We start from the raw sequence: 21,656 nt of genomic DNA on the forward strand, positions 1-21,656 counted from the left end.
ATGATTGACAACTAGTAAAAATGAAGAAGAGAAATAGAGGATAACTTGAAACTCAAAAAAGAAGCAAGCAAAAATGTTTGGGGTGCTTACAGTCCCACCCAAATACCTTGTTTCATTCGAGGCAAAAGTTGGAGTGCTTTCTACAATAATATTAGTCATGTCCACCTTGCCAAGCCTAGAAAACGCGAAATAGAAATTCGTACACAAAATCAAACCTTAATCATTCGCAGCAATTTATGCCCAAATTGGTGTTGTATTACAATTATTATTCTTATGAACATTAAAGAATATCATTTCGAGCTAGTGTGTAAGATTGCCGAATTTGCAACAGAGCAGATCAGAAGAAACTAAATAGTAACTCATTCTCTTGGTTAGGTGAGTAATCAAATATAGAGGTTTGCTGAATGGTAATACAAAGAGAACTTGACCAAATTGTGTAGCTACAGGAAAATGCCTTAGGTGAGTTCGCATGAGTTCGCATATGTAAGATAGACCTACCTAAATTTAAATTCATATTTTATAGAATAATACTTTGAAGAATTAGCACCCTGGTGTCTGAAATAAAGGTAGTGCTATTTGCGTACGAAAAATCCAAGGAAGAATTAGCACCCAGGTGTGTGCAATGAAAGGTAGAGATATTTGCGTACATAAGTTTAGTACTTCTAAGTGTAACTTGTTGACACCACATACATAACATTGCTCATAGAAGCAAGCCCCACCAGTGCCAACCTTCAACTTTCAATATCTTCAGTTCGATAGAAATCTCACTACAGCGTCCCTATTGATGATAGAAGAAAAAAAGGAATATCCATCCTCAATATCAACATAACAATAATATCTTCACCTTCTTATCCATTTATGCATCTTTTAGTTTTTTCAGAAATTACATAAGGTTAAATTAAACATTGAAAACAGTAACTATAAAAATAATACATAACAATAGATAAGGAAATAGATAAGGCACGCTACAATTTTCACATAATTCCAATTAAATATATACAATATCGTCTCAATTTTGATTATGAGACTCAAAGTTGTTTACTATTTTCCTTTTTAGGGTTCCAAGTCCATAGGCAGCTCCCTATATTTAAATTGGTATAGTGATATAGGTGTATAGCAGGGGAAGAAATATGGTGTCGTGACTGCATTAGTTCATATTAAATTCATAGTGGAATGCAAAATTCGTAAATTAATATAAGGATGATATGAACATAGAAGGAAAACCATTCCAATAACTGAAGCACAATCATTTTTCTCACACTGGCCTTAATGCATTCTGTCGTTGGTTGCAGACTCTACGTGGACATGTCAATATCTGGTCGTTGTCTGTTTGGCGCATATCTTGCAACATCGTACAGTCGGCGCCAGTTTCTCGATCTTCTTGTGACACACATAGGCATCCCTTCGTCGACAATACCTTTGTGTGCAGTATTTGCACGCATCCATTGTCAATAGCAGTTTCCCACTGAAACACGATGAATATAGAAGGGAAACCATTGCAATAACTGAAACAGAACCATCTGGTGAACCATAATCATTTTCCTTTGCTATAGTATTTTACATTAGCACATGTCTTTCAACATACAGTTGTTTCCATATAGTCGGCCAAGCTTCTCAAGGTTCCTGTGGGACACAGGGGCATCTCTTTGTCGACAATAGCTTTGAACGCAGAACTGGCATGCATCCAATGTTGACAACAACTTCCAACTCCAACCTAATGGCATCCATCATATCAATGGCACTTACCCGGGTCTGATAATAGAACTCTCCTGCAAAAGTAGAAACGAAATAGTCATCCTCATATAAATATGTCAAATTATATCATTGATGTTTCAATGTTGACGTCAAAACTGTAATGGATGTGTATAACCATACGTGGCATTAAGAATATCAGGGGCAAGGAACTAACTAACAATCAATATTGTGAGACTTTGAGATGCAATAGCTCAGGTCAGGCTCACGTATTACCAAATCACTACCTACCATAAAATTTGCAGAGGAAATCAACTAATTAAGGATTCCTATGTCAAACAAATAGCAAGAGTAGAGACTAATTGCTAGCATTAGCCTCAACCGCTCTTTGCTTCTACCCATGCTTGATGCATCTCTAGCAGCATCTAAACAACTATCACGTCGCGTCACTTGGACTGTATGATATCTGAAACCACAACAGGGCGTTTCCAAGACAGTGAAGGATGCACAATTGAAGGCATACATTCCAGATTTCTGTAATTGGACACCATAGAGATTACATGCAAAATTCATCAAATCAACTGCTAGTGTGACATTCTACTCTACCATAACAATCATCAGATCTTGTATTTGAATAAAGTAGTACTATTTCAGTGTCTTATACATCCCTGATGGTCACCATCTTGATCCTCCAAAAATCTAGGGATTAGGTGGCGAAGGGTTCATAACTCTGTCCAAACTTCAAAAATCATGAACGGTTGCGCCTACTCGCTGCTCAGAAAAAATAAATCATGCCAATCTCTATCCCTTCCCAGGTCCCGTTATATGAATATAATTAGCGAATGTTCCAACGAATATCAACGTAACAAAGCAGAGTAAAACAATTACCAAGGAATGTAGTCAGGCTCCATAATAGATGTGCTTGTTGTCACATTTGGGCTTGCCTCCCATGGTAATCGGTAAAGAGCTATTCGATTCTTTTGGTCTAGGTGGCCTGGATTCGATTCGACGCTTCCCCTGTCCACCTCGCCGCAGACCAGAGGCCAGAGCACAACCCCAAATCTTCTTCCTATAGCAACTTCGTTATCTTTACCTACTAAAAAAAATTCTTGCAGGTGCTTGTCTCAAGGTTGGAGGCATGAGGAGGGGATCTCGTGCTCACCATCCTTCTCGGAGAGGAGATGCCACCGGAGGAGGGGAGCATGGGTCTCCACGCCTCAATCCAGCCAGAGGGAGCCGTCGTTGCTGCTGACGGGGCATGCTATGGTCAGAGATGAGAGGGAGGGGCATCTAGATCGGGATGGGGGAAGGGAGGGAGCGGCGAGGATGGTGGTGGTGGATGGCGGCGCGGCGGGGGGCGGGGAGGGGGGAGATCGACCTGCCTCCGGTGTGCGGCGAGGCGAGTCATCCGGCGGGGTCTGCCGAGCGAGGCGAAACCATGGGGCGATGCGTAGGCGTGCGGGTGACCTTTCTTTTTTCCCAATGAACGAACCGGGACGTGATTGCAGGTTGATTCGTAAAAACCACAGGGGCCTTTGTGTAAAAATGCCGTGACGGTGAACCCGGAGACTCAATCCATGATTTATTATTAGGGAGAGATATTGATGGGTTGCCTCTTACCGTTGCACATGATGATTTTGATGAATATAATATGCATGTGCTTGCTGCTCCTACTTGCAATTATTATGAGAGAGGAACTATATCTGCACCTCTCTGTGTTTCCAATATGATAAAATTGCAAGAAACTGTTTCTACTATGCATTGGCCTTTACTTTGTGTGCATGAATTGTTCTTTTATGACATCCCGATGCATAGGAAGAGAGTTAGACTTCGTTATTGCATGATATATGTTACTTTGTGCTCATTACTAAATTATAAATCATTGTTAATTAAAATTGGCTTTGATATACCTTGGAATCCGGGTGGATTCATTACTTGAGCACTATATGCCTAGCTAAATGGCTTTAAAGAAAGTGCTGCCAGGGAGACAACCCGGAAGTTTTAGAGAGTCATTTATTTCTCTTGAGTGCTTTTATATAGTTTAAAAACAACAAAAATAAAGAGGGGAACCCAAAACTTTTTCAAAAAGGAAAGCGAAAGTGAGAAAGACAAGCATTGTTGAAGTGGGAGCTAGCCTTGAACTTTCTTCATGCTCACGGCAACTTTGTGAATCTTGATTACAGAAACTTTTCAATAAAAATAATTATCCCCTTGTACAATTCAATTGTATTATGAAAATAATGTGCCAAGGTTTGCCTTTAGGATGTTTACATTTGCTTGATGGTTTGTACAGTGCAGGACAGAAACTTTGGCTGTAGTGCATGATTTTACATTTTTAGCTGGAATGTCAAATGGTTCTGATTTTTTTTTGCACTGTCTTCCTATACAAATTTTTTATTTTCCTAATTTGTGTAGAATTTTTCAAGTATCATAAGTATGGTGAATGTTCAAATTATTACAGACTGTTCTGTTTTAGACAGATTCTGTTTTTGATGCATAGTTTGCTTGTTTTGATGAAACTGTCAATTTATATCAGTGGATTAAGCCATGAAAAAGTTATATTACAGTAGCCACAATGCAAAAACAAAATAAGAATTGGTTTGCCACAGTACTTAGAGTAGTGATTTGCTTTATTATACTAACGGATCTTACCGAGTTTTCTGTTGAAGTTTTGTGTGGATTAAGTGTTCGATGATCGAGAAGGTCTCGATGTGAGAAGAAGGAAGAGAGGCAAGAGCTCAAGCTTGGGGATGCCCGAGGCACTCCAAGTAAATATTCAAGGAGACTCAAGCGTGTAATCTTGGGGATGCCCCGGAAGGCATTCCCTCTTTCTTCAACAAGTATCGGTATGTTTTCAGATTCGTTTTGTTCATGCGATATGTGCAATCTTGGAGCATCTTTTGCATTTAGTTTTCATTTTTCTTTTATGCACCATGCTGGTATGAGATAGTCCTTGGTTGATTTATATAATGCTCTATGCATTTCACTTATATCTTTGGATTATGGCTTTATAGAATGCTTCATGTGCTTCACTTATATCATTGGAAGTTTGGATTGCCTGTTTCTCTTTACATAGACAACCACCATTTGTAGAATGCTCTTTTGCTTCACTTAGATTTGTTAGAGAACGGGCATATCTTTTGTAAAAAGAATTAAACTCTCTTGCTTCACTTATATCTAGTTGGAGAGATGACATGAACTGGTCATTCACATGGTTAGTCATAAAATCCTACATAAAACTTGTAGATAACTGAATATGATATGTTTGATTCCTTGCAATAGTTTTGCGATATAAAGATGGTGATATTAGAGTCATGCTAGTGGGTAGTTGTGGATTGTAGAAATACTTGTGTTGAGGTTTGCGATTCCAATAGCATGCACGTATGGTGAACCGTTATGTAACGAAGTCAGAGCATGCTTTATTTATTGATTGTCTTCCTTATGAGTGGTGGCCGGGGACGAGCGATGGTCTTTTCCTACCAATCTATCCCCCTAGGAGCATGTGCGTAGTACTTTGTTTCAATGATTAATAGATTTTTGCAATAAGTATGTGAGTTCTTTATGACTAATGTTGAGTCCATGGATTATACGCACTCTCGCCCTTCCACCATTGCTAGCCTCTCTAGTATCGCGCAACTTTCGCTGGTACCTTAAACCCACCATATATCTTCCTCAAAACAGCCACCATACCTACCTATCATGGCATTTCCATAGCCATTCCGAGATATATTGCCATGCAACTTCCATCATCATCATATACATGACTTGAGCATTCATTGTCATATTGCTTTGCATGATCGTAAGATAGCTAGCATGATGTTTTCATGGCTTGTCCGTTTTTTGATGTCATTGCTACTCTATATCATTGCACATCCCGGTACACCGCCGGAGACATCCATATAGAGTCATACTTTGTTCTAGACATTGAGTTGTAATATTGAGTCGTAAGTAAATAAAAGTGTGATGATCATCATTATTAGAGCATTGCCCTAGTGAGGAAAGGATGATGGAGACTATGATTCCCCCATTCGGGATGAGACTCCGGACTTTACAAAAAAAATAAAAGAGGCCAAAGAAGCCCAAAAAAAGAGGCCAAAGAAGCTCACCAGAAAAATGAGAGAAAAAGAGAGAAGGGGCAGTGCTTTCATACACTTATAGCTCTAGTGCATCCGTTGCATGGCAATCCCTACTCACTCACATTGATATCTATTGATGGGCATCTCCATAGCCCGTTGATACGCCTAGTTGATGTGAGACTATCTTCTCCTTTTTGTCTTCTCCACCATCATATTCTATTCCACCTATAGTGCTATGTCCATGGCTCACGCTCATGTATTGCGTGAAAGTTGAAAAGGTTTGAGAATGTTAAAAGTATGAAACAATTGCTTGGCTTGTCATCGGGTTTGTGCATGATGTGAATATTTTGTGTGGTGAAGATGGAGCATAGCCAGACTATATGATTTTGTAGGGATAACTTTCTTTGGCATGTTATTTTGAAAAGACATGATTGCTTTATTAGTAGGATTGAAGTATTATTGTTTTTATGTCAAATGATAGATTATTGCTTTGAATCACTCGTGTCTTAATATTCATGCCATGATTAGATATGTGATCAAGATTATGCTAGGTAGCATTCCACATCAAAAATTATCTTTTTTATCATTTACCTACTCGAGGACGAGCAGGAATTAAGCTTGGGGATGCTGATATGTCTCCGTCGTATCTATAATTTTTGATTGTTCCATGCCAATATTCTACAATTTTCATATACTTTTGGAATCTTTTTATACTATTTTTGGGACTAACATATTGATCCAGTGCCCAGTGCCAGTTCCTGTTTGTTGCATGTTTTTTGTTTCACAGAATATCCATATCAAACGGAGTCCAAACGGGATAAAATCTGACGAAGATTTTTTTTGGAATATACATGATTTTTTGGAAGAAAAATCCACACGAGACAGTGCCCGAGGTGGCCACGAGGTAGGGGGGCACGCCTGCCCCCCTGGGCGCGCCCCTGACCCTCGTGGGCCACCCGTAAGGCGGTTGGCGCCCTTCTTTCGGTGCAAGAAAGCTAATTTACGGATAGAGATCCTATCAAAATTTCAGCCCAATCGGAGTTACGGATCTTCGAAAATATAAGAAACGGTGAAAGGGAAGAATCTGGGAACGAAGAAACAGAGAGAGACAGAGAGACAGATCCAATCTTGGAGGGGCTCTCGCCCCTCCCACTCCATGGAGGCCAAGGACCAGAGGGGAAACCCTTCTCCCATCTAGGGAGGAGGTCAAGTAAGAAGAAGAAGAAGGGGGGCCCTCTCCCCCTTGCTTCCGGTGGCGCCGGTGTGACACCGGGGGCCATCATCATCACCGCAATCTTCACCAATAACTTCACCACCATCATCACCACCTCTTCCCCCCTCTATGCAGCAGTGTAACCTATCTCTTACCCGCTGTAATCTCTACTTGAACATGGTGCTCAACGCTATATATTATTTCCCTATGATGTATGGCTATCCTATGATGTTTGAGTAGATCCGTTTTGTCCTAATGGCTATTTGATGATCAAGACTGGTTTGAGTTGCATGTTTTATTATTGGTGTTGTCCTATGGTGCTCTTCATGTCGCGCAAGCGTGAGGGATCCCCGCTATAGGGTGTTGCAATACGTTCATGATTCGCTTATAGTGGGTTGCGTGAGTGACTGAAACACAAACCCGAGTAAGTGGGTTGTTGCGTATGGGATAAAGAGAACTTGATGCTTTAATGCTATGGTTGGGTTTTACCTTAATGATCTTTAGTAGTTGTGGATGCTTGCTAGAGTTCCAATCATAAGTGCATATGCTTGCAGAGAAAGTATGTTAGCTTATGCCTCTCCCTCATATAAAATTGCAATAATGATTACCGGTCTAGTTATCGATTGCCTAGGGACAAATAACTTTCTCGTAACAACAAGCTCTTTACTAAATCTAACTTAGTTGTGTCTTTATCTAAACAGCCCCTACTTTTTATTTACATAATCTTTATTATCTTGCAAACCTATCCAACAACACCTACAAAGTACTTCTTGTTTCATACTTGTTTTAGGTAAAGCGAACGTCAAGCGTGCATAGAGTTGTATCGGTGGTCGATAGAACTTGAGGAAATATTTGGGTTGTATCGGGTTCGACACTTATTGAAAACTATTTCCATCCCCTATACTTGTGGCTTATCACAGACCACTGCCTTAGCGGCAGAAGTACAGGGCGGCCTTTTTAAGCAGAATCTCAATTTGGCGGCCGATCTCCCGGACACTGTCAAGAGAGTCCGAACCATTCCGCAAAAGGACAACTCGGCTCGTCAAGAGATTGACTAGCAATTTGGCCTCTATCCCAGTACTGACCAAGTGGAGGCAATTGTACCGCGCGTACATAATTACGCACTAAAAGTACCATGGACACAGATGGAGGCATAATCAGCTTGTGATCCGCAATACGGCTCGACCGCCCCGGACACACATAATCTCACTACTTCTTTTTTTCTTTCTTCCCTTTGTCTTTTTCACATGCCCTTTTGCGCGTCTTGACCATCGATTCTTTTCGAAGGATAAGAACACCAAGGCGACAAGAAGCATGGACGTATTGGGGAATCTTTAGGTGGTTTCTTCAATGATCCCTTTACCTATTTTTCAGGACCCACACGCAGCTCTCCCTTGGTTAAAGCATCGTCAAATAGCATTTTGCTTATTGCACTACTTGTATAAATGCGCTTTAATGCATCAAGGAAATTATAATAAAAATAGTTTGCGGCCCAAATTTTATGGCTCTAGCTTACCACTTGTTCTTCTTTTGCTTCCCTTTTTGTCTTTTCTTTTCTGGTAACTTTATCAGGTAACACCAGTACACTCTGGTGCGTTTCAATTTGCTAGGGGCTTCATAGTGCCCCACAACATGGCAACAAAAGTCCGAACACTTTTACAGTACAGTTCAGCACCCCGAATTTATCACTATATGCATTGGCTCCGAATCATGTCTTTGGTCAATAGTTGGGTTTCCCGGCTCCTATGCTTACTACCTTACATTCCGCTGTATCAGCTAGGGTAGTAAAGGGAGAACTACTGCGATTGTGCCCTGGTTTACCCAAATGAGCACCTCAGTAGACAAAGCCGAAAACTGACTGTCATGATGTGGTGAGAGCCAGTCAGCTCTTCAGAGCTCTCAAATCCTTAGAGATTTTTTCCGCATTACGCAAGGGATTGGTACTTACCCGATCAAGTGTTTACAGCATCCTAGTCCAGATACTAAGGGTTGTGCCTATATTTCTATTATCGAACTCCTGTGGCTAAGTGAGGGTGCCAAAGCCGCATAGTCTGATTGCCTGGTTCGTCGCGATAAACACCTCCTTCAAGGACTAAACAATTGTATCAAGAGTGTTTAGATTACATCCCGAACAACCCCGTATTTCCTACGTGGGGGCAGAAGCCGACGACTGGCCAACTCTCAGATTTCACATAACACGGCTGCACAGGAGGAGAATTGTTTTTACAAACAATATATTACATAATGATTTTGTTTCATCATACAAGGCAAAGACAACATGGACGTATTCATTCGAAAATAATGTCTTGCGTACATTGCGTTGCTACAATGCGAGACCCCTCCAGGACATCTACAAAATACCGCTGGGGCGTGCGGTACTCCTTGCCCTCTGGCGGTCCCTCGGTCAGCTTGACGGCACCCATATTCGCCCACCACATCTTGACGCAGGCGAAGGCCATTGAAAGTGCTAGTTATCGACTAGAGGGGCGTGAATAGGCGATTTTTAAGAAAGTCTTCAAAACATGGGAGTTTCGAAGACAATCGATAGAAATGAACCTATAACCATGAAGTGGAAGATAGACTACACTAGACAAGCCATACTCAAGTATTCAATGAAGTGAGAGCATGAAGACTAATAGAAGCTAGGCAATACGGATCAGGATGGAAGATAGTATGAAACCAATCTGAACAAATAGTCACACAGTGAAGACAAATGGACAATGCAAACAGGCAATGACTTCACAATGACCAACTGTAAATAAAGAGATGGGAAGGATAGAACCAGTGGCTTGTTGAAGACAATGATTTGTTGGACCAGGTCCAGTTGTTGTGACAACTGTACGTCTGGTTAGGGAGGCTGAGATTTAACTCAGAAGACGGTGTCTTCACCTTATTCCCCTTGAGCTAAGGACACCTAGTCCTCGCCCAATCACTCTGGTAAGTCTTCAAGGTAGACTTCGAAAACTTCACAGACTTCGTTCACCGGCGATCCACAATGACTCTTGGATGCTCAGAACGTGACGCCTAACCGGCTGGAGGATTCACAGTCCTCAAGTGTAACAAGTCTTGAGATCACACAGATAGGAAGACTTCAGTGATGCCTAACACTCTTTGGCACTGGGTGTTTAGGGCTTTGTCCTCGCAAGGATTTCTCTCTCAAAGGCTTCGAGGTGGGTTGCTCTCAAACAACAAAAGCCGTGCACTAACTTTGAGCAGCCACAAATTTATGGTGTAGGGGGTGGGCTATTTATAGCCACTAGGTAACCCGACCTGATTTGTCCGAAATGACCCTGGGTCACTAAGGAGCTAACGCGTGCTCCAACTGTTAGATTTAAAACACACGCAACAACTTTACATGGGCTACAAGTAAAGCTGATTCATCCAGCTCTGGATAAGATTTGCTCTCATTGTCTTCGCTCGAAGACGTAGGATTTTGGTTAAGCATCACTTCAGTCACTCCGACTTTGTTCACTGGGACCCCACTTAACAGTACGGTGGTTCCTATGACTCAACAAAGAAGAAAAGGAAACAACGAAACAACTAAGTCTTCGTGTTCCATAGTCTTCACGCGATGTCTTCTCTTGTGATAGTCTTCAATGTGAATATCTTCACATACCACCTTTGTCTTCAATATCTTCATACATTTTTAGGGGTCATCGCCGGTAGGTAAACCGAATCAATGAAGGACTACTACCTGTGTTATCCTGCAATTCTCACAAACACATTAGTCCCTCAACCAGGTTTGTTGTCAATACTCCAAAACCAACTAGGGGTGGCACTAGATGCACTAACAATCTCCCCCTTATTGGTGATTGATGACAAACTGGTTGAAGTTTTCAATGGGGATAAAAGTATGTGAAATTATAAAGGATTTAGGTATTGTCTTCGTAAGTAGCAGAAAGGCTCCCCCTGAAGATGTGCATATAAGTATTTTGCTTTTGAATGCAAATTCACATGGCAGGTTGTACTTGCGGAGCTCCTCTTCTACTTATGAAGACAATTTATCATGCATGAAAGGATATAACGAAGATATTGACATGCATAATGAAAAAAATGGATGTCTGCAAAATGACTTCGTGCGGAATTTATCGTCCCACATGCGGAATTTATCATCGCATCACATAGTGTCGAAAATGTAGCAGACGACCATCAAGTTTAAGTGTTACAACTCAAAACGAACCAAATGTATCAAAAGCGAGAGTTGTAAGCACTTGACAAATGTAGCAAAAGTATAGCAACCACCCATATGGACCCGCTTGAAGACTAGAAACTGATATGCTTCTCCCCCTTTTGTCAGTATTGACCAAAAAGGTTTGAAGAGATTGAGCTTGCTACTCGTTCCCATGTGGAGTAGCCGATGAAGCAGGGTCGTCGTTGGTGGTGCAGACGAACTTGGTGTAGTGTCGATACGCGCCGAAGTTGGAGGTGGTGAGGTAGCATCATATTGACCATCTATGACTCTGGCATTAATTGTTGTAGCCGAGGAAGAATAGTCAGAGTCTTCAAGTGAGGGAGTCAGAAGCAAATGAGCATTCCTCGGAGGAGTTGAGTCAAACTTGAATCTATCTGTGAAGCCATCATCTTGAAGATCAGCTTCAGCACTCAGTAACGTCAAACTCTTCCAAGACCTCCGACAGGTTTCATGTGTAACAAAGGCATTCTTGGTGGCAAGATTTCGAATGCGATTGACTTCTACCAAGAGTCTTTGCATTTGACGCTTAAGCCAGTCATGATGCTTATCCTATTTCTGATGTAGAGTGACGAGAAGATCTCGGTCATTGAGAACACGAGATCGCTTCCGAGGGGCACGTGTATTGCCAGCCAAGGGATAAACACAAGAAACAGCCTGAACTCCTTCAATGGGCTGGGTGAAGCTTTGATGATCGACATTGTGAAGATAAATTGGCTCCTTTGCAGGCTCTAGGTAAATGGCTTCGACAGACAGATCAACCTCTGTCAAGAATATAAGGTGATTGCGTGCAGGCGGCTGATAGTTGATAGCAGAGTGAAGCTTGATGAGGCGCATTACCCATGGAGCATAGAACTTCAGACCAAAGATATCGGAGCCAGATGCAGCCAATTGCCTGATGAAGATGTCTTGAGCATTGAAGCTGATGCCATTGAAGATATAGAAAACCAATGTCTTCATTGCTCCTTCAAGCTTCACTGCAGGAGAATGTCCTTTGACCGGCCAGAGATTTCGCCTGATAATATGATAAATAGTGCGGGGCAGATACTCTAGGTCTTCAACAAAGAACTCCTTAGGATAGTCAGCGTCTTGTGGCAGTGGCTTCATCATGCTCAACATTTGACTATGGCTTCTGGAAGATGCTTTCCAACACATTCTGGTGTAGCTGACAACCTGGTTCATAATGTTCGCCAGGAGTGGGCAGGGCAGTAAGCTCAATGATGTCTTGGGCTTTAGCTTCATGGTGTACATCGCCTGTCATCCACTCAAGGATCCAAGTCTTCAGATCCCTGTTGTAGCCGCGAATGTGAAGGGTAGCGTAGAATTGTAGTAGAAGCTCTTTATTCCAATGTTCTTTGGCAGTCACAAACTATAGAAGGCCAGCATCTCTGAAGCAGTCAAGGGCTTCTTCTAGGCAGGGCAGGCCAGCCATGGCTTCACTGTCTAGACGCATATGGGGGAAAATGCGCCCCTGATTGTATAAGATGCAGGAATAGTAGCTGCGCTGCTGATAACTCCAGAATCAATCTGAGGAGATTCTTGGCCTTGTGTAGGGGTTCTTGGCACTGTCGAAGAATGTGTTGTGTGCCTTGAAGCCATTCAGATTAAACGATCCTGGTGAAGTTGTAGTACCTGGAAACCTTGGTAGCCTTGGCTTTGGCTTCTAGACCTGAGGCCTGTGCTCCACAGGATAGTCAAATTGCGGACCGGCAGCAGGTGGAGGAACCAGAATGGGCCAGCGGATGGTGGTAAGTTGGCCTTGATAGAATTCTTGCTAAAGGGTGTGTGGTCGTGGAGGCGGTACAGGAGCAGTGGCATTGACTTCTGGCTGCAGATTGGCTTCAGGTGCAATCACTTCTGACACCACATTAGCTTCAGGAGCCATAGTAGCTTCAGCCATGACAACGTCATTGGCGTCAGTGTTGGTGTTAGTCGCCGCCTCAGAGTTTTCAACCTCCACTCGAGTAGCTGGAGGGTCGGACACGTTCTCCTCGAGAACAACTTCAGGGTTGGATGGGGGTGTAGCAACACGTTCTTCTTCTCTTGGTTCTTCTTGTTCATCGGCTGATGCAGCCGGAATATCTTCAGCCGCTTTGGCTTCAGACTCGGGGATGTTCGCAGTAGGAGAGGCTTCAGGAAAGACTTGGCGTGAAACGGATTGGCGCTCTTCTCCTTCTGGAACACTTGACAAAGTGACCTATGGACTTGGTCCTTTGCGAAGCCTGCGGAGTGCGGGTGACGCCTTTGGAGAGGGAGTTGGCTGGGCCACAAAGTCATCATCTTCAAGCACCAAAGTGGTGACTTGAGGTGGGGGAGTACTTGGGGATTCTTCTTGACGGGGGGAGTCTTGTGGGTGATCAGCCCATGAGTCATCCTGAGCAATTGGCATCAATGGACGACCAATGCTGATGAGTTTGCTGTTCATGAGAATAGGCAATGATACCACATTGTGTTCGATCTGAGGAAGGACTTCATCATCTTCAACATTGTCTTGATGACCAATATCTTCAGCTGCGGTGGGGTCAACAGCTGGAATGTGTTAAACTTCTGGAGCCTCTATGGAAGCTGGCTCATGAACTATCAACTGGCGCTCACGATGTTCAGACGCAGGACGAGCCATTGAGATTGGCTCGACAACAAAGGGCTCTGTGGGAGCAGCCCGGTCTTTCTTCTTTGTTTTTCTCTTCTTGGTTGGTGGAGCATCATCAGTGGTGGCCTTGGTCTTGCGCTTTCGGGCTTCGGCTTCAGCTGCCCTAGTTTTCTTGAGCTCCGAAGCCATTGTGGGGACCTTAGACTTCAAGCCTGTCATACTGGTCGGGAAGACAATGTGAGGTTCTTCCTGCCTTGATGCTTCTAGTTGGGACACAACAGGCTTCTTCTTCTTCTTGGCAGCCATTTGGGGTCGATGCCTGGTCGTGCGCTTTTTAGCTTCATTGTAGCCTTGAACACATTTGTTAGCGAGATTCTTCATGCGCTCATGAGAACCTTTTGCTTCTTCATGTTTCTTGTGGAATGCCTCCTTGAGCTCATGCAGCATGACCTTGAAGTTTTCGATGTCTTCCACGTTGAGCTTGGCCATGTGCTTCTTGAACTGAGCCTTTTCATAATCAATCTCGTGCTTCAGCTCAACAATTTTCTGTGCAAGAGCCAGCTCAGGAGCAATGGCTCCATGAAAAGAGACACTGAGGCCAATAGGGAGCTGAAAATCATCAAAACTGAGGTCTGGGCTGTCAAACCACTCATCAATGAACTTGTACAAGATCTCCACATCAAAGAGGGGAAGATCATTGAAGATTTCCGCCTCTTGCTTGCTCTTTATAAGCAGCCCAAGAGCATCATCGCCAAGATTGTCATCGCTAGACGGATCAATGGCTTCGTTCTCGTTCCTCCGAACGACAGCAGGGGTCAATGCTTGACTAGTTGGTTGCATGGGCTTCGTCATCTTGTCAGACTTGGAGATGCGAGAGAGATCTTCAGACTGCACACTAGCTTCAGGAGGTGCAGTGGCCAGAGGCTTCGCCCGCGAGACCTTTGGTGCGGAGGAGGGCTTTGAAGCCTTTGGTTTCTTTTGCTTCACATGCTTCGGTGGTGCAGGCGCTTTGTCAGAATCAGTGTCATTTGGAGAGTGATCCACGACTGCCCCTTGAACCTGAATGTGAGTGATGAGACCTTCAAGGTTGTTGAAGGGCCCAACAATATTGGGTTCAGCATCGCGTGTGCCGTCGGCACGAGGAGCAGAGGGACCGGGGTTGAAGTCTAACCCTAGTGACTTCTTGTTCTCTTTGTCAGAAGTTTTGGCAAACTGGAAGTTGCTCTTAAAGAGATTGTCTTCACGACACCATAACAGAGAGGATGGGTTGCCATTAGCAGGCTGAGGTCCACGAATCATGCAGGGGTAGAAGCCTTGAGCAATAGCTTCGGACTTCGACTTGGGATGAAGACCTTTGTATATAATATCTCCCCAGGGGCCCTTGATGGCATTCTTTTCAGCATATTCGTCAGTGACAAATATGTACTTGAACCATTCCTCTGCCCAATGTCTTCCAATCCATTGGATTCGGTTCTTGCATTCTCCATAGGTCTATTCTAGATCTGACTTGTATAACTCACAGAGATACGGTGGAGGTCCTTAGCAGTGTTTTCATGGCGCTGTCTCCCGCCCTTCCTGACTGATTTTTCTGTTGCCATGAAGTTCAGACTGAAAGGCTTCAGAACATGCAAAGGCTTTCTTCTGCTGGTCAGACAAGAATTAGCTTCGGGAGAATTGATGTGATGCTGTAAGAACTCTGCAAATGAATGCAGACTATGAGAACCAAGGGATTCTCCCACAGACATGTACCTGTGACAGCATTAGAGATGTGAGGGAAGGGGAAGAGGTCATATGCATTCTCAGAAGATTTTGAAGATAAATCAGTTTAGAAGACATTGACCTCATAATGTGAAGACATTCACTCATATGTGGAGAGTTGGTTCCAGATTTGTACGAATCCACGAATAAGTACAAGTGAGGAATCTAACTACTTTGTCAAGCATAAGTGAACATACTAGGCATGTTATGAGATGCAGAACAGGATAGATCCAACTTTGTAGGGACAGAAACCACTTGTGGTTGAAAAGGATGAATCTATCGGATCAAAAAGGACTGTAAAAGGAGTTTTTGTTTACCACTCGAGGAACTGCTAGACGGAGTAGGAGATGAGGCCGAGCAGTTCGATCTTTCGTGCCCTAACTTGGCGACGGAGGACACCTACAGCGACGGCGGAGAAGACGATGTCCGCGGCTAGCGTGAGGATGGCGTCGGTGAGGTCACGACAGCTAAGCGCTTCGTCGCCGGCGTCATCGAGGGCTAGCTGTGGTGCTAGGGTTTGTGCGAGAAAGAGAAGTGGAAGAAGAGATAATGATTGGGGTGTGGCATGTATTCATAAGGACAGGGACAGTGCAACGTTATTACGTAGGTGCCCCTGGCGGTTCACATCTGAAGGAAACATGGCGATCATGCAACACATTGGAGGTTGTTCCATGTTCCCACACATGCCTGGATTGTCGGGTGGTCGTTCCCTCTTCTCTGGGTTTCAGGCAGAAAGGATTGCGCATTTAAAACAGATTTAATGTTTGTCTCTGTATCTTCTGCTGACAAGGACACAGTGAAGACATTCGACAGTTTTAATAGAATGCGCATGATTTGAATAGATAGATTTGAGACGGGAGCATAGAAAGGTTAAGGTCCGATCACATTCACTTAGTTCAAAAGATTCAAACGAGAAGACATAGCTATAAGTGAATGCTGTAGAGGACAGAACGCAAATATATGAATATATCCGAATAAGACAAAATCAATATAGTGAAGATAAACATGAAGTTATGTTAATATTGAAGACAGACCAAATGCGAAGACTTTGCAAATGTAACGCCAACAGAAAACACTCCAAACAAAAGTTTGGTGGTGGCATTACCCACCGTATAGGAAATATTAGATCAAGACACGACGCACAATTATCGTGGCGCTCCGAAGTCAAATTCCGCGTTAATGTATTTACACTTAGAGTGTAAGTCTTCATTAGTTGAAGATATACGTTACTTCGTGTGTTGCACATCTAAGTCATGAACATGCATAAGTGTTTGGATGTGTGCATGATCACAGGACATTTGAGGATTCCAAGATATTTAGCTCACACTGCAACTTGCAAAACCTTTTTTCATCCAAGGGCTTGTGAAGATATCTGCCAGTTGCTCTTAAGTGTTGACGTGAATGATATCAATATCTTCCTTCATGACCTAATCTCTGAGAAAGTGATGACACGGATCTGAATGTGCTTTGTCTTTGAGTGTTGAACTGGGTAGTTGGCAATCTTGATGGCGCTTTCACTATCGTAGTAGAGTGGCACTTGCTTCAGATGAATGCCATATTGTTTGAGTGTTTGCTTCATCCATAGAAGCTGAGCGCAGCAAGATCCAGCAGCAATGTATTCAGATTCAGCAGTGGAGAGAGATACACAGTTCTTCTTCTTTCAAGACCAACACACAAGTGATCGTCCCAGAAAGTGACATGTTCCTGATGTAGACTTGCGATCCACCTTGTCAACAGCATAATCAGCATCCGAGAATCCAACTAGATCAAACTCTGAGCCCTTTGGATACCATAATCCTAGTGTTGGGGTGTAAGCCAAATATCGAAGAATTCGCTTCACAGCTAAGTGATGCGATTCCTTTGGTGCCGCTTGGAATCGGGCACACATGCAAACACTAAGCATGATATCTGGCCTAGATGCACATAAATAAAGCAAAGAACCAATCATGGAGCGGTATACCTTTTGATCGAACTCTTTACCATTGGCGTCAGGACCCAGATGACTTTTGGTTGGCATTGGCGTCGTATAACCTTTGTAGTCTTGCATTCCAAACTTCTTCAGGCAATCTTTGAGGTATTTCTCTTGAGATATGAAGATGCCGTTGTGTTGCTACTGTATTTGAAGACCAAGGAAGAACTTCAGCTCATCCATCATGGACATCTGATATTGCTCTTGCATCATGTGTCCATACTCATCACTATATTTCTGATTAGTGCAGCCGAAGGTAATGTCATCCACATATATTTGGCACACAAACAGTTTACCATCATATGTCTTCGTGAAGATTGTGGGATCCAGGGAACCAGGTTTGAAGCCTTTGCTCTTCAGGAAGTCTTTGAGTGTGTCATACCAAGCACAAGGGGCTTGTTTGAGGCCATATAGTGCCTTGTTGAGCTTGTAAACCATGTCAGGATGTTTTGGATCTTCAAAACCAGGCGGTTGTGCAACATACACTTCTTCTTCAATCTTGCCATTGAGAAAGGCTCTCTTCACATCCATTTGATACAGAAGGATGTTATGATGATTTGCATAGGCTAGCAGTATGCGTATAGCTTCAATCCTAGCCACAGGAGCAAATATTTGATCGAAGTCAATTCCTTCAACTTGAGTGTATCCTTGAGCAATGAGACGAGCCTTGTTTCTGACAACTTGACCATGCTCATCTTGCTTGTTGCGTTATATCCATTTAGTGCCTATGATATTGTGTTTACAAGGATCAGGACGCTTGACCAGTTCCCATACATTATTCAGCTCGAACTGTCGAAGCTCTTCTTGCATAGCTTGAATCCATTCAAGTTCCATGAAGTCTTCATCAACTTTCTTGGGTTCAGATATTGAGACGAATGCAAAGTGCCCACAGAAATTTGCTAGTTGTGTTGCCCTTGAATGAGTGAGTGGACCAGGTGCATTGATGCTATCAATTATCTTCTCAACCTGTACTTCATTTGCAACACGAGGATGAACTGGACGAAGATTTTGCTCTTGCTGATCATTGTCATCGTTTGAAGGATTGTCTTCGGGCTAAGCATTGTCTTCAGGTTGATTAGGTGTAGAAATGATAAGTTCCTCTTCAGGCTGTACTTCAGACAATATGATTTCTCCAGTTCCCATAAGCTTGATGGATTCACTGGGTGGAATTTCATCTAGCACATTTGGGAGGTGCTCTCTTTGTGAGCCGTTCGTCTCATCGAACTGCACATCCACAGTTTCAACCAATTTATAGCGAAAGAGGTTGAAGACTCTGTAGGAGTGCGAATCCTTTCCGTAACCAAGCATAAAACCTTCATGTGCTTTCGATGCAAATTTTGAAGTGTGATGTGGATCCTTGATCCAGCACCTAGCACCAAATACTCTGAAGTAACTGACATTTGGCTTTTTACCAGTGAGGACTTCATAGGATGTTTTCTTCAGAAGCTTGTGAAGATAAACACGGTTGATGACATGGCATGCAGTATCAATAGCTTCAGGCCAGAACTTTCTTGGTGTCTTGTATTCATCGAGCATCGTCCGAGCCATCTCAATGAGTGTTCTGTTCTTGCGTTCCACAATGCCATTCTGCTGCGGCGTGTACGGAGTTGAGAACTCATGAGTGATGCCCAATGTATCAAGATAAGTGTCGAGGCCGGTGTTCTTGAATTCAGTGCCATTGTCACTTCTGATGTGCTTGATCTTGGCGCCATAGTTGTTCATGGCTCGATTGGCGAAGCGTCTGAAGACATCCTGCACTTCAGTCTTGTAGAGGATATATGTACCCATGTATATCTTGAATAATCATCAACAATGACGAAGCCATAGAGACAAGTAGTAGTAGTAAGGGTAGAGTAGTGAGTAGGGCCGAAGAGGTCCATGTGTAGCAGTTCGAAGGGTTGAGTCGTTGTCATGATTGTCTTCGAGGGATGCTTGGCCCTCGTCATATTTCCAGCTTCGCAGGCACCGCATAAGTGCTCCTTCTTGAACTTGATGCCCTCGACGCCTATGACGTGCTTCTTCTTCGCAAGAGTATGCAAATTCCACATGCCAGCATGCCCTAGCCTCCGATGCCAGAGCCAGCACTCTGAAGCTTTGCAAGAAGACATACGGCAAGTTGTGGTCCTGCTGAGAAATCTACCATGTAGAAATCATCTTTCCGATACCCTTCAAAGACTAGAGACTTGTTAGATTCCATTAGAACAAGGCAACGATATCTTCCAAATATCATAATCATGTTCAAATCGCAAAGCATTGAAACAGACATCAAGTTGAAACCAAGGGATTCAACAAGCATCACTTTATCCATGTGCTGATCCTTTGAGATTGCAAATCTACCTAGACCCAATACCTTACTTTTACCAGTATCATTAAATGTGATGTGACTTTTGTCAGATGGACGTAAGGTTGAGTCCATGAGAAGACTTCGTTCGCCAGTCATGTGATTAGTACATCCACTATCAATAATCCATTCTGAAGCAGCTGGTGTCATACCCTACAGTGCAGTTAGGGGGGTAGGCTTCACGAAGAGCATTATGAAGCATAAACATTTGACGAGCAAGTGGATTATGAAAGCTTAGATCGAGGTTAGGACTGATAGGACAAATAGCAAGCGACTCAGGAAAAAAATACATAATAAGACCATTTGGGCATTTGATCTTGCGCCCTATAAGATGTTTTAGGACCCGAGCAATAGCTTCAGATGCATTTGATTTTCGGCTGCAGACCTTTCACTTCAAAAGAGAGTTAAGCTTTCTTAGCCACCCACATCTTCAAGGGTGGCTTCAAAGCAATAAGTCTAAGTGCAACATCTGAGAACTTTGGCTTTGAAGCCCTGGCATATAGTTTTGCAGGAGGTGAATAATACTCATAGGAATAAGCAGAGTAGTTCTTGGTCTTATGAACATGGCAGTTTGATGAAACACGCTCATATTCATAGGCCTGGGTATGATTTCCCTACAAAACATCTGTGTTAGTGCGACTCAGGTGAGTCCTCTATCTGTATAAAGCCTTTGGGCCATATGAAGCCTGTGGTCTGGGGTTTGTCTTCTTCCCTTGTGGTGTCATGACGACATTCTCAGGAAGATTCTCTAGACACCTTTTGGGCACCCGGACTTTCTTCATAGGTGGCCCATTCCTGCAGTTAGTACCAATATACCTAGCAAACACTTCACTATTCTGATTCTTAAACAGTTTATAGTTTGCATCAAAGGATTCATCAATGACAATAGGATTAGCACAAGTGAAGCCTGATAGGGTGGATGGATCCACTGAACGTTCCTTTGCAGCAACCCATGTAGTTTTGGGGTACTGCTCAGGCTTCCAGTAAGAGCCATCAGCATTCATTTTCCTTTTGAACCCAACACCCTCTTTCCTAGGGTTTCGGTTCAGAATCTGCCTTTTGAGGACATCACATAGTGTCTTATGCCCTTTGAGACTTTTGTACATCCCTGTTTCAAGCAATGTCTTTAACCTAGCATTTTCATCAGCAATATCAGTGGCATCCTCAGCAGAGGGGTTAGTTACCACATCAACAGTTGAAGATATTGCAACAGTACCAGCAGTAGAACATTCAGCAATAGAAGTAGTGTTATCACGCTCAAGGCATTTTAGACATGGTGGTTCAAATCCTTCCTGAGCGGAACTGATCTGTTCAGTGCAAAGTGACTCGTTTTCCTTTTGAAGATCTACATGAACCGCTCTCAATTTCTCAAGTTCTTGCTTCCTTTGAAGATAATCATAGGAAAGCTTTTCATGAGTTGTTGAGAGCGTTTCATCACGACTTTCAAGTTCCTCATACTTAACATGAAGATTTTTTATGCCTTCAATTAAGGACTGAGATCGAGTCATTTGAGCGTCCAACAGGTCATCACTTTTGTCTAACAATTTTTGAATATGTTCCATAGCTTTCTTTTGTTCAGTTGTAATTTTAGCAAGTGTTTTGTAGCTGGGTTTGGAACCACAATCAGAGTCATCTTCACTGGATGTTTGATAGTGAGCATTGCGTGAGTTTACCTTGGCACCGCGTGCCATGAAGAAATAGGTGGGACCGGAGTTGTCCTTGTCATTAGCATCGGCGTTGGTGATGAAGTCATTGTCTTCAGTGTTGAAGATGGACTTGGCAACGTAGGCTGTAGCCAGACTTGCAACGCCAGAATCGGACTCCTCCT

Source organism: Triticum dicoccoides, chromosome 7A (genome assembly GCF_002162155.2).
Source record: "Triticum dicoccoides isolate Atlit2015 ecotype Zavitan chromosome 7A, WEW_v2.0, whole genome shotgun sequence".
Lineage (NCBI taxonomy): Eukaryota > Viridiplantae > Streptophyta > Magnoliopsida > Poales > Poaceae > Triticum > Triticum dicoccoides.